Source organism: Bubalus bubalis, chromosome 15 (assembly GCF_019923935.1).
Source record: "Bubalus bubalis isolate 160015118507 breed Murrah chromosome 15, NDDB_SH_1, whole genome shotgun sequence".
Lineage (NCBI taxonomy): Eukaryota > Metazoa > Chordata > Mammalia > Artiodactyla > Bovidae > Bubalus > Bubalus bubalis.
In genome coordinates this window covers 19,804,087-19,820,369 of record NC_059171.1, presented here as the reverse complement: position 1 = coordinate 19,820,369, position 16,283 = coordinate 19,804,087, and the positions used below count along the sequence as shown (strand labels likewise).

General features: G+C 41.8%; 1 protein-coding gene across 1 annotated transcript in view; it reads left to right on the top strand.

The window, feature by feature from the left end:
* NCALD (neurocalcin delta) overlaps nucleotides 1-16,283 on the top strand; it is a 357,058-nt gene that overhangs the window by 125,052 nt on the left and 215,723 nt on the right. The window contains exon 3 of the mRNA XM_006046434.4: nucleotides 6,632-6,682. The gene's annotated coding sequence lies outside the window, so the exon portion shown is untranslated. The remainder of the gene's footprint in view (nucleotides 1-6,631; nucleotides 6,683-16,283) is intronic.

Genomic DNA, 16,283 nt, shown 5'->3' with positions numbered 1-16,283 from the left:
TGGGAGATCCATTACTTGTGGGAGTAAGAGGATAAGAAGTTGCACTCAGAATAAAATCCAGGCTTCCATCGAGCCCTGACTCTCTTGGTTGGCTCCCCTAGGTCCCTCTGGCCCTTACTCACTGCTCAGACCCTGGAACATGCCAGCCCTTGCCCACCTCTGGGCCTGTGCATGAGCTGTTCCTCTCCTTAGACTGGGGACCAGTCTAACCCTGGGTTGGGTTGTCTCCTTTCCAGCCTTTGTTTCTCCATTCGGCAGACACGTCCTCTGATGTCGGCCCTTCTCTGTGAGACTCTGCGTCTCTGCCCATCACACTTAAACAGTGTGCATTTGTTAGATGATGCTTACGTTAGCTCGCGTCTGTCCATTTCCCCCTCTAACTGGGTGCTCCATGAGGGGTTCTGTCTTATTTACTGGACCCTCTCTGTGTCTGGTAAAGAGCCTCAAGACTTCAGATCCTCACATATTTTCTGAATGACTGATAATAAATGGGTAAAAAGGCAAAATGAGATGGGAGGCAGAGCATGGGTGGGTGACAGAGGATGGCAGGGTGAGGACCGAGAGTTGAGAGTAAATACACTGGCTGGGATCTGACACTTGGTGGGCAAGGACTGCAAACCAGCAATCGCTGGAAGGAAAGGGGAAGCCAGAGGGGAGAAAGAGGGCCAGTGTCTGTTATGTGGAGAGAGAGTAGAACCACCTGTTCCAGGCGCCTGTTTTAGCAGCTCTCAGTGGGAAACCAGCTGTTCTGATTTCCTTGCATGATACGGATAAAAAACCCATAACATGATTTGGAATGTGGGGGAAAGCAGCCCAGCATCATGACTGTGGAAACCAGTCATACTTCCCTTAAGTCTATGCATTCCCTAAGGACACCCACCACCACCTGATCCTCCCTAAACCACCATGATTCACCGGGCATCTCCAGTTCTTTCTCACACACTGAAACCTGTGTTTCTCAGGAGGACAGAAGGGAGGAATGGTTAAGGTTTTAGTCTTTGGAGTCAAATGACTTTGTAGTCATTGATAGAGTAGGAGCTAAGACACTTTACTCAACATCTGTAAACCTCGTGCATGCTAAGTTGCTTCAGTCATGTCCAACTGTTTGAGATCCTATGGACTGTAGCCCACCATGCTCCTCTGTCTATGGGATTCTCCAGGCAAGAGTACTGGAGTGGGTTGCCATTTCCTTCTCCAGGCGATCTTCCCAACCCAGGGATCGAACTCAAGTCTCTTCTGTCTCCTGCAGTGGGAGGCAGGTTCTTTACCACTAGTGCCACCCGAAGAGCCCTGTAAACCTCAATGTTCCCATTTTTAAATGGAGGTAGGCACTCAGAGAGATACGTCTAGTGATTAAGTTGGATAACTCCTATAAAGGGCTCAGCTCAGTGCCTGCACCGGCTGACTGTTCAATGAAAATTCTTTACTGAGAAGCCCTGCAAACCACATTTATCTTTAATCAGACCCTGTGGTCATAGAGAGCTTTGGATGTAATCAACAGAAATAAACAGAGATTACTGGAGCCTGAAAAAAAAAAGTTTATTGGAAGGATATAAATAGCTGATAGAACTTAGGGAAGAGGCCTTGGGGAATGTGGGAACCAGGGCAACGGAGGGTCTTCAAAACAAAAACAAGTAAACCATCTTCTGAGGTGCTGCTGCTCCTGGTGGCACAGCCTCGGAATGCCCAGGAAAGGGGAATCCAATGACCCCACTTGGGTCTAGCCCTCCCCTGTGGTAAGAAGAGTGGAAGTCTGGGGTGGGCTGCCCATCAAAGCCATGAAGACAGGACACGGGGCAGACAAAACTCCTGTTCTCTGTAGATCTATTGTGGGTGTTTCTGAGGACCTGCTAAGCCAGTTTCTCTCAATTGACTTTTCAACTTCTTATTTGCCAAAATTTAGTTGTCTTTCATAAGAACTCAACCTCATTCCCTCTCATCTTTCTAGACAATCATCCCCCACATTTTTTTTTTTTTGAGTTAATTTCTGCAGTCTTTATTCACTCATACATTGATTTAGTAAACAAATACTTATTGAACACCTGCCGGTGTCAGGTTTTGTTCTGGGGGCTGATTTACTTCAGTAAGCCACAGAAATCCCACGCCCTAAGGACTTCTTTGAGTTGGCTTGGGGGGAGGCAGACAAGCAAACATAAACAACAGAGAGATGACATCCAGCGGCCACAGGGCGAGTGACAAATCACTGGTGAGAACAACCGCAAGCCAGGGAAAGGAAGGGGTGAGGTGTGTGCCAAAGCGTTGCTCTGATGGCTTAGCCAAGTTTATACAAGGCTGTCATTCATCTGCTCACATCTTGATTATTTTATTTGCTTACTCGTCTGTCATAAGTGACTAGCTGGCTTCCCCACCTAGCAGCAAGCACCTCAGGGGGGAAGGCATGTCATTCATTTCTCGGGCTAGCCTCGGCCTCTCTGTGGGTGCTGAGTTAGAGCTTGTTGAGTGAATGGACAAGCGCACCCCTTATGGTGTTGCTATCAGATGACTGTATGTTTCTGCTGTGAACCAGCCAACCAGCCAGACATTCTCCCAAGTGGGGCATTGCAGGTGACCTGAAATTCCTGCCCTTGTTGGTTCTCTGTTGTTGACTGACCAACTGGCTGAATAAAACTTTTCTTTTTTTTGGCTGTCATGGGTCTTTGTTGCTGTGTGTAGGCTTAGTTGCATGTGGGATCTTAGTTCCTCAACCAGGGATTGAACCCACATCCCCTGCACTGGAAGGCAGGTTCTTAAGCACTAGACAACCAGGGAAGTCCCTGAATAAGACATTTCTTTAATCCCTATTTAGTGGATCTCTCTTCTTTGGAATCAAGTTGATTTCTTTGTGTTATAGTTTTTAATTTTCTTAAACATGCTTTCTGAATGTAAGACCAAATCTGAGGAACAGAGGAGAAAACCTCTGTTCCTCACAACTTGCGTCCCAGAATCATGACATCCGAATGAAGTGTGGCGTTTGAAGGAAGCTTAGGAAGCATCCAGCCCAAGTGAGGCTGTGCCGTGAGACACAGGGGCGATGGCAATGGTCCTCTAAGGGAAACTGGATTCCTATTGAATCTGCTCCCTCCGTACTTAATGTCCTAACATGGAAAGAACTAAATTAATCCTCAGTTAAGTACCCAGTCTAAAAGTAGAGGACAAGACAATGAAGTGCTTTAAAATATTTTTATTAAACATTTGTATAAAGTAGAGCAGGGTTAACGCAAGATGTTCCTACGTGGCCCCCACCCTAGCAGGATTCATGCCTTTGTACTTCAGACCAGTGGATGGACTGCCACTGACACAGCTCTGGTTGCGATGGTAGCTGTTTTTATAAATGGTCAGCTGTGCTGTGAATATATTTAGCTTATGCTAAATGCCCCTGAGAGGATGAATATCATCTGTTTCCAGTTTAATTATGTTTTGGAGCATGGTATGCTTTTTTCCAGATGAATAAATACTAAGTCTTTTTCACTTCCAGAGCAAAGTCAGGGATGGATTCTGAAATTCAAGGTACCAGACTTATTAAGTCAAATTAAAATGAAATATAAAAAGCTGTTTGATTCTATTTATAAATACTTGTCAGAATACCACTCAATGAAAAGTTGAGGTTTTGGATAAAAAATTAGATACAAAAACTGACACCAGAAACCATATCTTTCATCATTAGCATGGTTAGATGGTGTGATCACGTAGTTAGAACTAATGGTTAAATGGTGTTGGTAACTGTACAGTATATTTATATAACATTAAAAACTTTCAAGGCAGTTTTTATCCAAATGTTCTCAGACTTTTCATATCATAGACCTTGAAGTTTGTGTATGCATGCCAAAATATATACAGTGACTATTTTAAGCACTATCACCATTAAAAAAAGATTCACTTCAGCCTTCTGAAAAAGCTAATTTGGCTGGCTCTATTTATTTGTTCATAAGCCATAAACTTCCTGATAGAGATCTTGAAGGAAAAGAACCAACTTGAAATGGATATCAAAAGGGATTTTATTGTGATTACACACATTCCCCAAGTATCGCGATCTAGTGATAGCAGATGAGTGCTCCAAAGTTAGCCCACTGCTAACCAATGGTCACGCTGGAGTTAGACCCTAGGATTCCTGACTCCTACACCTGTGTTCTTTCCACCTTATCCCCTTGTCTCCCTCACACGATCATTTGAATTGGCAAAATGTGCATGTAATCTACAAACTTTCTCTTCCGTCTCAGTTTCAATGAAAGTAGCTGTTATATATATATATATATTTATATATATATATATATATATATCCTGTGGGTTATTTACACTTGCTTTCTCATGTGTCCTCCTTCCTCCCTCCACGTCCATCTTTTTTTTAAAAATAAATCTCTGAGAAAAGCTAGGTAAGATAGGCTGTTTCAGTATGCTTCTGTGAGCACATCAGTGAAACTTGTCCAGTGGCATAGGGAACAGAGAGAGCTTTGATACTACTCAGGTGCTGTCCTCTTCTCCTGGTCTCATCCCCTTGACTTGGATGCCAGCAACAGGTTTGGTTTTTAAAGGCCTGTCCACTCTGACACTAGACAAAAACCTCAGGGGTCCTATTTCTGGCAAGCTGCTTATTTATTCATCTTGCTACTTTAATTCAGCATCTGTGTTTTGCTTTGTTTTCAGTAAAATTTAAAGCTCTGAAACAGAGTTAGCTATGTATTGGGTTGGCCAAAAAGTTTTTGGAAAAAGCCAAACAAACTTTTTGGCCAACCCAATATATTTTAACATGTAAAACCCTGTGAATTCACTTGACTTAATTCTACATCTTAACAACAAAAAAGCCAAAAATACCACTTCTCAAATTGTAATGTGCTTATATGTCAACAAAGTAACTATGAGATAAAGGAAAATACACAAAAACCATTTCATAGATTTTTTTGTTTCAGTTTTTAAAAAGTCATGCTTGGAAAAATTGCATTATATTAAGTCAAATTATCTTTTGTGCTGCGCTTAGTCGCTCAGTCCTGTCCAATTCTTTGTGACCCCATAGACTGTAGCCCGCCAGGCTCCTCTGTCCATGGGGAGTATCCAGGCAAGAGTACAGGAGTGGGTAGCCATTCCCTTCTCCAGGGGATCTTCCCAACTCAGGGATAGAACCCATGTCTGCTGCATTGCATGCAGATTCTTTACCATCTGAGCCACCAGGGAATCCCATCTTTTATATAATGATTTGTATCATTAAAATGTACAGGTTATTATGGGTAAGAAAACAATTCAGAGTCTGTCTTAGATCAGAATTCTTATATTGCCAGAACTAAAAATAGCATAATAACTATTGTTTGTGGGATATCCAGAGGTTCAGTATTTCCTTACCAGTGAAATATATTGCTTCTATCTATGTTCAAAGGGGCAAATCTATTAATTCTTTGGTAAAGTTCATAGTTCTGCTCTAACTGTATTCAGTTCCGTGGTAAATGCTTGGAGGAATATGAGTCCTTGGTTTATTGACTGAGATACCTTTTGAGATGATTAGTACACCATCAAATACATAGAAGTCAGTGAAATATTACATGTTTTCCTAACATGTCCATTGGAACATCTTTTCTTCTTGAATTACTCCAATATATTTTTTTAATATAAGGAGGATTTTTTAAACCCCCAAATTGTGCATTTCTTAGTATTTATTTCTAATGAAAGTAACATTCTGATATTTAAGAATTAAATGATATGAGTTGGGATATTTTTTTCTTTTTTCTTTCTTTTTACACATCTCCCAAGAGGGCTTTGACCCTGTTGATCATTTTGAAACTGTAGTAGTATGCTAATTAGATTGTTTGGACCAGTGCTCACAGAGGTTCTAAAATCCACTTTTTCTCAAAGAGAGGTTATCAATGTAAGAAACAAAATCTGAGAGACCACCCCTCTCTTGTGTCCATTGGCGATGGGGTTCACTAGACCACATACCACCACCCCCCTTACTCCAAGCCTTCTCAATCAGGCTCTTTCTGCTACAGTCTCCTCCAGGCTAATCAACACCTTTGATCATTCCTTTCTTCTGAACTATGAATCTAACCAGTACACTATTGGTTAGATAGTTGGGACAATAGTCTGAATTGTTGTCTGCTTATTGTAATTTCTTTTTGTTACATGATGACACTGTGTCTGCTAATTCATTTTGGAATGTACCTGAACTTTGGTTCGTCTAAAAGGAGGCTCATTTGGTGCTTGCTCTGAACTGAACGAAAAGGGAAGACCCGTGTCCCTGACTGTCCCTTCCCTTGGATTTGTATTCTCTGCCAAGGGGTTTATAAATATCAAGAGGTCAGGGACAGACTCCCCGTTGTGTTAGCCTCTGCCGCCTTTTCTAGGCAAGTCCCTTCTGGAGATCCCTGCCTCTACGTGCATTCCCTTCCCCATGGACAGTAGCCCTCCAGGCTCCTCTGTCCATGGGATTCTCCCGGCAAGGACACTGGAGTCATTTGCCATTTCCTTCTCCAGGGGATCTTCCCCACCCAGGATTTAGACTGGAGTCTCCTACTTTGGCAGGTGGATTCTTTACCACTGAGCCACCTGGGAAGCCTCTTCTACTAAATACATGGGGATAAATCACCTTTAAAAAATCCTTTAAGATTTTTTTTCAATCAACATAGTTATTTTGTGTGTTTTCTTTTAGATCACCTCCAGCTTTGGTCCCCTGGCACCACCCATTAGCGACAGTCATAAGGTAAGTGTACATTTTAAACTGTTTCAATCAGTTGTTGATGGAAATATCAGTTTTGTTCAGTGGTTTCCACCAGAAACAGTTTTATTCAAATATGGAAGTTTCATATATAGGAAAGATAATAAACCTCCTCTGTAAACTTTGTGAATAGGATAGAAATGGATAGAAATTAAATTACAAAAAGTACTGGTTATCACCCTTGACTATTGCCTGTAGCATAATAAAGTATATTTGCAGCCACCAAGTGGAGTGGTTTTTATGTACCATCTTCATCACAGGCAGCTGCCAGAATCCTCTCAAGAGGCACATTACAACAGCCTCTTCTTCTGTTTTAAATTGGGCCATAGCCCAAGAAGTGTCTCAAATGGCTTTCGGCACCAATTAACATCTAGCAGAGAGTTTAGCACCTAATGGGCACATGATAGAAATTGGCAGGAGAATGGACTGATGGATTCATTAATTCATCACTTTTTATGCTCTGTGAGGTTCTCGGCAGTGTGAGGCAGTGTGCTGCACTGGTTAGTGCCCTAAAGCTGGAGCCAGGTGCTGGGTTCGGATACTGTCCCTGCCACTTGCCAGCTGTGTGACTTTGAGCACAGGTCCAAACTGTTCAGGGCCCAGGGTTTTCCATTCACAAAGTGGGGTTTATAATCTACCTCTTTTGTTGTCGTTATAAGGTTATTACAAGAACCTCAAAGTTTTTATAAATATTACGAGGTGATTATAAATATTTATAAAGTGCTTAAATTAATACCTGGCATAATAGTAATCTTTATGAAATGTTTGTTGAATAAATTAAAATATATTAAGCATATAGGGATATTCCGAGGTTCCAGATTTAGAGACTGAAAAACTGGCTTGACCTTAGAAGCAATGATGCCCTAGGAGCAATAAATATACCTGCCACTCAAATCTTTGTTTCAATATTATTTCCCATAAAAAGAATCAGAGAAATGACCGAGGGCTGGGGCGAGAAATATGCACAAAAAGCCTGGATTGTCTTATAGTGCCAGGAAGTAAGGAAGTGCTAAAAGAGAAAAGATGAAAACAGACCCCAAATCTCATAAAGGTGACTATGGCAACAGTGTGTGGAAAGGTTGTAGGAACCGATCTAAGGCACTCCCATCAGCCAAAGCAGGAACAGTGTGAGCCGCAAAATAAATAAGCAATATTGAGGTCTAACCCAAACCTCATACCTATCTATTCTGGTGTAAATAAATGATTGGGTAAATATATGAGGGAAATAGACAAATCTCTCCAAATAGTGCATGTAGATACTCTGTTTTCTAGGAGGTAAAGCATAACTCTGCATGGAGCTACACATAGTTTTTTTCTTCCAAAGAGTACAGTATAGAAACAGGAAGTTTTTTTTAAAAAAGGGTAACTCACAGTAGGGGCTTCCCAGGTAGCTCAGTGGTAAAGAATCTGCCTACCAATGCAGGAGACACAAGAGATGCAGGTTCAGTCCCTGGGTTGGGAAGATCCCCTGGGTAGGAAATGGCTACCCACTCCAGTATTCTTGCCTGGGACGTCTCATGGACAGAGAAACCCGGAAGGCTACAAGTTCATGGGGTCACAAAAGAGTCAGACATGACTTAGTGACTAAACAGCAACAGTTCAACAGAGAAACTTGACAAACACTACCTCAAGCCAGGAAATCAAGGTAACATTGACAGTGATATATCATATTAATAGTAGGTATCCTTCACAGGATGTGATGAGAATGGCACTTGACCTCTGTGATCTTCCTCTCAAAACATATTACCCCCCAGTCTAATCATGAGAAAAACACAAGACAATTTTCAATCGAGGTGCATCCTACAAAACATTTGGCCAGTCTCCTTCAAAATTGCCAAGCTCATCAAAAACAAAGAAAGTTTGAGAAACTGCCACAGCCAAGAGAAGTCTAAGGAAACTGGAAAGCTGCCTGTAAGGTGGTGTCTTAGATGGACTCTGGGAACAGAGAAAGGACATGAGGCGGAGACTAAGGAAATGTGAATAAAGTTTAGTTAATAATGAAAGTGAAAGAAGGTGAAGTTGTTCAGTCATGTCCGACTCTTTGCAACCCCATGGACTGTAGCCTACCAGGCTTCTCCATCCATGGGGTTTTCCAGGCAAGAGTACTGGAGTGGGGTGCCATTTCCTTCTCCAGGGGATCTTCCCAACCCAGGGATCAAACCTGGGTCTCCCGCATTCCAGGCAGATGCTTTACCGTCTGAGCCACCAGGGAAGCTATTACAAGTTAATAATAATTTTCAATATTTATTCACTAATTGTGAAAAATGTACCACCCCAATATAAGATACAATAACAGTGGAAACTAGGAGTGGGGTATACAGTAATTCTCTATTAGCTTCACAATAATTTTGCACTTCTGAACTTTTAAAAATAAAATCTTTGTTTAAAAAAAATAATGAAGTGATTTGGGAGGGCATACTCTTCAATTTTCAAGTCCCAAGACAATGGTATTTTTTAAAATGTTGAATTCAACTAATTTATGTTTTGAGACTCATACATGGAGAATTATATTCTGCATTAAAGTTTTGAATTAAAATAGAGATGTACACATCTATAAAGCATTCAGTTATATTCTCTCCTCTAATGGAGAAAGAAAATAGCACTAGCAACACAAACCTTTTTTGTGAGAATAGTTGTTATTGGAGTTTGAAGTAGATTATCATATTTGCATTAGTTATATATTGTAGCATGACAAATTTCCACAAATGTAGTGGTTTGAAACAATATATAATTCCTATACCACAGTTTCTATGGATCTAGAATCTGAGTGTATCTTAGCTGGGTCCTCTGCTTAGGGTCTTGTAAAGTTATAATCAAGATGTTGGCCATGAGACAAGAAGGGGGCAGGGCGCAACCATTAAAGGAATGACATAATCCAAGAACACATCATAAACTGAATAGAACCAAATAGGTCCAAGATGGCGGACAAGTCAACTTCCTCCGTTACACATCAGCAAGCTAGATGACACACCCACAGGCGCCATGCTCATTCCAAGGCCAACCATAAAGGTCAAAAAATGGGCAGTGGCCCAATTTTTGGAAATCCCCACCCCTTTTCCCAAATAGCTGGAATACTCCTCCCACTCATTAGCCTAAGAAATACCCGCCCCTATAAAAACAGATAATCCCACACCTTGCCATCTCTTGCCTTATGAGATGGCCTGTTTGAAGCCAAGAACTCACACTTGGCAGCTCTCCCAGGGACTCAGATGTGACCTGGGATGTGACCATCCTCTCGTACCCCACTCTCTTTCCCGCAACAAGTAGGCTGTGTTCCTTTTAGAAGCTTTTTTTTTTTCCTTCTTCTTGGTTTGTGCGGTTGTTGGTGGGATTCACTTGAGGTTGTAGGATTGAGGTCCCTTGTTTTCTTGCTAGCTGGCACCTGGGGTGCTTTCATCTCCCAGGTATCACTCAAGGTTCCTGGCCATGTGGCTGTTTGCCTCTCACAGGCCCTATCACAACATGGCTACTCACTTCGAAACCAGCAGGAGGATCTTGGACTCCAGTCTGCTAGGGCAGAGACTTGCATAATGTAACCTTATCGGGGAGTGACTATCCCCTCTGGCTTTGCAGTGTTCTATTGGCCGGGGCAAGTCAGGCTGGGAGCATAGGTGGTGCTTGTACTCAAGGGGAAAGGATTATCCTAGTGACTGCAACTCACTGGGCAGTCACTTTAGGGTGTGTCCACTGCAACAGGAAGTAGACACAGGCAGAGACAGACAGGCACAGACACAGACACAGGCAGCTGGGCAAACTAAATAAGAGAATATGAGCAAACTAAATAAGAGAACAAATCAGAAATGCTTGCTTCTTGCCTTCAAGTAAACTACAACTTGAGGTAACTAAATAAATTTAGCTTCCCCACACAAATACACAACATTATGTTTAACTTGGAGAAATATTTCTAAGTTTTGAGGAGTATTTGAAGATGAAGGAGTCAGAGAAAAATATTTGGAGATAGCTCATAAATACATCACTATTTTCCTAATTGGGGTAGGTTTTTTTTTTTTTTTTTTTTCCTTAGCAGTGAAGAAATTTGCATAAAAATATGTTCTCAGTGGCAACAACATTTATGTGCTTTGAGAACTCTCATTATGAACGTCCAAAAATATGATCTCATTTTCAACATTTCATGACTTAATTTTCTTCATTTTTGAGACTGTTTAGTTTCTTAATACTTATGTTTTTAAGTTCTGCCTACTAATAATTATTAATAGGATTGTACTGTATAATTTACCATATGAAAAAATTAAAACTACCCCAATCAGGAGAAGAGAAGAGGATGTCAGAGGATAAGATGGTTGGATGGCATCACTGATGCAATGGGCATGAACTTGGGCAAACTTTGGGAGATGGTGAGGGACAGAGAGGCCTGGTGTGCTGCAGTCCATGGGGTAACAAAAAGTTGGACACCACTGAGTGACTGAACAACAACTGTTTAATTTATAATTTTTACATTTTACATGATGCTTAGACATTTGTATATTTTAAATGTATTAAATATCCATTTTCACTGATTTCTTCTTATGGGTTCTGAATCCTTTTCTTATAAAACATTAAATACAGAAATTCTGCTATTGTCATTTGGCGTCAGCGTTTTAATCACCACCCAGATTTTCAGGAACTCAAATTTTTTTTCCCCTGATGGCTCCTTGTAACACCAAAATGTCCTAGAAATCCTAACATTTAGCCATTGGAACTACATTTGCCAAGCTGCTGCTTGCATCTGGAAATAAAACGCAAGCATCCTTTGCTAGACCCTGCATCCAAATTGTGGGTTTGGACAATAGGATGACTGTGCACCTCCACAGAGGTTAATGCAAACCTATTAGTGGACTGAACCAGAGACCTTTGCTGTTTATGTCTCAGATATGCAGCTACCTTGAAGAAAACAGGCAATGAAGCCCATTAGCAGCCAAGTTGACATGAAACTATGTATTGCAATAATTTAGCTAAGAAACTCCTAAGAGAAATGATTTCCTGTGGCCCCTCCCCCACCCTTCACCTCCTTTTCAAGTCTTTTTCTGCCTGTGTTTCTTTTTTCTGCTCACTCACAACCACGCCTTAGGCTGTAGCTGTTGGTTCTCCTATGCCAAGGGGTACAAAGAGTTGTTATTCAGAATGGTGAGAACATAATCACTTGTAGCTATTGGGAAAATAACTCATTTAGCAAATAAAGGTCAAAGTGTGCTTGCTTGCTTCCTTCCTTTCTCCCTTGAAGTTGTTTTCTTTGTAGGAATTAAATAAAGGAACCCTTTTAAAAAAATAGGACACAAAATAAGGAAGTATTAAATGCAAGCTCAGAAGAAGATCATTTGTCTTTGACTGGAAGGTCACAGGATAAAGCGCTCTTATCAGAGCTGAAGCTAGGGGAAGGTCTTGGAATTTGCCAATGTTGTTAGCCTGTGTGATCATCAGATCTCTTTCTCCCAGTTTTAGAGGGATTTAGTCTTGCCATATGATTTCAGATTTATTCACCATTTATCGTAATATATAAATCTGGTACTTTCACCTATTACTGAAATTCTGGATTTTTTAGTAATATGATAGAAGCAACCGTTAGATCTTTTTAAAAAGACCTGAGTTTAACTTGAAGTAGAATATTTTCTAAATAATGTCTCTGTACATTATATCTGTTTTGTTTCTAGACCATCTTAACATCATTTTGCATTACGGTGATCAAATACAAGCTGGATTTCCTTGTTGGGGAGTACCGAGGTAGCAATTAGTTATGATCATCTGGGTCTTCTTTTGGCATAAGACAGGCAACTCATTCATTGTATCTCTTTATTTAGTACTGCCCTTGAGGCCTTGTGTGGTGCCCACACCACCCCTCCCACACTGAGCTCTCCTTTCCCTGAGTTTCCTGTCACACGTGGATTCTGTTCTTGGTCATTCCTGTCTTGTCTTATTTACCAATTCTTTGCTATGGATACTTTTTCTCTCCAAAAGAGACTGTTGGCTCTTTGAGGGCAAGGATTCTGCCTTCTTGTCTTTTTGTGTCTTCACAGTGCTCCGGGTCGTTAGCACTTGATGACCACCTACCACCATACCCCATGCCTCCAACTCTTAAAGCTGCTCAGAACAGTGTTTCCTCAAATCAGGAGACTTAACATATGTTCTAATTGCCTCATCCTGTACTGGGGGCTACAGAGGTGGGGTCAACCAAGCAAAACAATCACCCCAGACTTTGGTCCTCTCATTCTCCTCTCAGGACCACTTTGCCATTCTCAGATCCCAAGCTCCTTTCTAGGCATCTCTCCTGTGGCTCATTCTCTGAGGCCCTGAGGTCTCAGCTGAGTATGACACTTCCTAGGGCCATCTTGTCTAATAGAGAAATCCTGAAAACCAGAAAGATGTCAAGACCCAAAGTAACGTATCTCCAGTGGTGAAATCCCAGGCACTGTGATAAGCAACAGTGAAGATATTTTTAACCCATCCTCGTCTGGCCTCCCTAAAGTAACACCACACAGGAAGATGCCTACTCTGCTTGTTTATAGGTGTACCCAGACTAGGGACTGTTAAAAGAATAGAAATGTTGATCTCTGTTCTTATAGCATAAACGACCTAGCAGGGCAGTTGGACCACATGCACCTATGGAGCACACCAGTGTACTGTTTAAGAGTCTTTCTGATCACACAGTTCTGGCTTATAATCTCAGTTGTTCTACTCTTTAGCTGTGTAGCCTTGCATAAGTTTCTGAAATTTTCTGGAGATCATTTCCTTCATTTATAACTCCAGGATAACAAAGCCCAAGGAGGTCATGAAAATTCAATGAGTTAATGTGTGGGCCATTTGGGGCATATAGTATATATGCATGGCATGGGTGGCAGTGATAATAATAACTTAAGAAAGGGAGGAGTGTAAGTCCAAGCAAGGCATCTGAGGCTGAGAAGAGGTGTGTTGATCAAGGCAATGATGTAGGTGGAGGAGGATGCAGGAGAGCTTCCTGGGAAGCACCTCCTTGCATCATAGGAGAATGTGAGTGTCCAGTATCTGTGCTTGTTTACCCACTGATACCTGATCCACTGATCTGTTGGTCTGCAGAGGCATTTTTTTTTGGCCTGGAAGCAATGTGTTAGAGAGTAGAAAAAGTCTGAGTGGAACGCATGCCCAACATCATTATAGAGTGGAGGTGCAGGTATCTTCACCCCTTCTCTTAACTGTCTGCTTCTGAGTCTCCCTCCTCCATCGGACTGTATGGTCCTCAAAGCCAGCTTCTGACAGTTCATCCCTGTTATCCCCAGGTCACTGTTGAGAGCACATGCTGGGTACTTAATTGTTGGTAGAAAGATTAAAAGGATAGGAGATGCTGGCGTTTTGCTATGCTACCTCATCTAGCAACACAAGACTCAGTACAGGTATGAGAATGTGTTTTCCCTGCATGCAAGGATGACTCGGTCCAATGAAAGATGGAAATACTGTGGTTTGTGGTTCTTTCTCCGAAGCAACATTGTTTGTGGGGTCAGAGACCAAGAAAGATGTGACTTAGGAAAGTTGCAACAGCCTTAAAAATGTTGGTTGTTGTGCATGAAAGAAAAGGAAACAAACAAACAAACAAACAAAAAACCCAAGCTTATAAAACTGAAAGGGGAGTCTGTTACATCAAGCCTGCTGCCAAAAGGGTTGAGTCAGCAGATTGGAATGGATCATTGCAAGTTCCTGCAGCCACCTAGCTTGTGATTTAACACTTCTCTGAGCTTTTGTTCCAGATATATGAGGCTGAATTTATTCCCATCTTATTGTCCTTGTAAAAGCAATTAAAAAAAAAAAAGCTGTATGTTTTCTTTTCATTCTTATTTTTACCTTGCCATCCTGCTGTTTACAAGATTAGTCTCTCACACTCTGCCTGGGGTGTTTTCTATTCTTGTGTAGTTAAAACTGCCAGAGGATTCTTGGAGCAGCTCTATTTTGAAGAATGGGGAAGCCATGCTGCCCTGTGGAATCCCAGCATGGTGTGGTGGCTCCCCAGTGAAAGAGGCACATAGCTGTTATGAACCTGTGACCAACTGTGAAGCTTTGCACATTCAAGCACTTAAAATGCTTGAAAGTGTGCATTGTACATCTCATTACAGAGATACAGTACCAGATGTGACTTCTCATGAGGGTTGATGCCTCGCTGGAAGTTGCCTGGAGTAACATGAAATGTGATTTCTTTCCAAAATGGAGCGCCTGCCACTTTTCTCCCCAGCACTGGGTTGGAAATGATGTCCTCATAGCTCCTGTTCTTCTCCTCTGCTCCTGCATCCTATCTTCCCTTTGGTCCAATCCCTCTCTCCCATCCTAATGGTTTCCTCAGTGCCCTGTGTTCAGATGACGCTCCTTCTGATCACAAAATCATGGTGGCACCTGGGACAAATGGGAACTGGAAGCGGTTCTTTGGCTTTCTTGATCCATAGAATCCAGAAAGGCTGGGGAGTTTGAGCAGAAGTTGCTTTAATTACAATTTTAACAGTTCTTAGCACCAAGAGGATGACCCTTTGTGAAGTGGTGAAGCAGGCCAAAGTTGGCCTTGTCCTTCTGAGCCTTTTCATGCCTCCATCTTCTGTTGTTGTTCAGTCACTAAGTTGTGTTTGACTCTTTGTGACCCCATGGACTGCAGCATGCCAGGCTTTCCTGTCCTTCACTATCTCCTGGAATTTCCTCAAGTTCATGTCCATTGAATCAGTGATGCCGTCCAAATATCTCATCCTCTGTTGCCCGCTTCTCCTCCTGCCTTCAGTCTTTCCAGCATCAGGGTCTTTTCCAAAGAGTCAGCTCTTTGATTCAGGTGGCCAAAGTATTGGAACTTCAGCTTTGGTGGTAGTGGTTTTGTTGTTAAATCGTGTCCGACTCTTGAGAACCCATGGACTGTAGCCCACCAGGCTCCTCTGTCCATGGAATTCTCCAGGCAAGAATACTGAAGTGGGTTGCCATTTCCTTCTCCAGGGGATCTTCTTGACCCGGGGATCGAACCCAGGTCTCCTGCACTACAGGCAGATTCTTTACCAACTGAGCTACCATCAGTCCTTCCAATGAATATTCAGGGTTGATTTTCTTTAGGATTGACTGGTTTCATCTCATTGTTGCCCGAGGGACTCTCAAGAGTCTTCTCCAGCACCACAATTCAAAAGTATCAATTCTTTGGCGCTTAGCCTTCTTTATGGTCCAATTCTCATATCTGTGCATGACTACTGGAAAAATCATATCTTTGACTATATGCACCTTTGTCAGCAAAGTGATGTGTCTGCTTTTTAATATGCTGTCTATGTTTGTCATGGCTTTTCTTCCAAGAGGCAATCATCTTTTAATTTTATGGCTGCAGTTACCATCCACAGTGATTTTGGAGCCCAAGAAAATAAAATCTGTCATTGCTTCCACTTTTTCCTCATCTATTTGCCATGAAGTTATGGGACCAGATGTCATGATCTTAGTATTTTGAATGTTGGGTTTTAAGCCAGTTTTTTTCACTCTCCTCTTTCACCCTCATCAAGAGGCTTTTTAGTTCCTTTTCACTTCCTGCCATTAGAGTGACAGCTCATATCTGAGGTTATTGATATTTCTCCCAGCAATCTTGATTCCAGCTTGTGATTGATCCAGCCTGGCG